Source organism: Oncorhynchus gorbuscha, unplaced genomic scaffold, assembly GCF_021184085.1.
Source record: "Oncorhynchus gorbuscha isolate QuinsamMale2020 ecotype Even-year unplaced genomic scaffold, OgorEven_v1.0 Un_scaffold_1980, whole genome shotgun sequence".
In the NCBI taxonomy this organism is placed as follows: Eukaryota; Metazoa; Chordata; class Actinopteri; order Salmoniformes; family Salmonidae; genus Oncorhynchus; species Oncorhynchus gorbuscha.
In genome coordinates this window covers 21,076-21,371 of record NW_025746607.1, presented here as the reverse complement: position 1 = coordinate 21,371, position 296 = coordinate 21,076, and positions in this window count along the sequence as shown.

The following is a 296-nucleotide window of genomic DNA, read 5'->3' as shown; positions in this document are numbered from 1 at the left end:
GCTGTTAGTGTAAAGATAACCAAGGTACAGGCTTTACTTGATCTCTTAATCGACACGGTACCACATTTTTTCAATAGCTAAGACACATGATGTTGCCTGGAAGGACACTGGTGTCCGGTTGAAGTCTGTCTTGCAGGTTACTGACTGGGAAGTTATTGTAAGGGGTGCGTAACTGATGGCAGTGAAGTCAAACGCAGGAGAGCAGAACTCGGTAATAGCCGGAGCAGTTTAAATTAAAAACCAACGGCATGAAGAAATAACAACATGGGTACAAAACCCGACGTGCACCAGTCAAC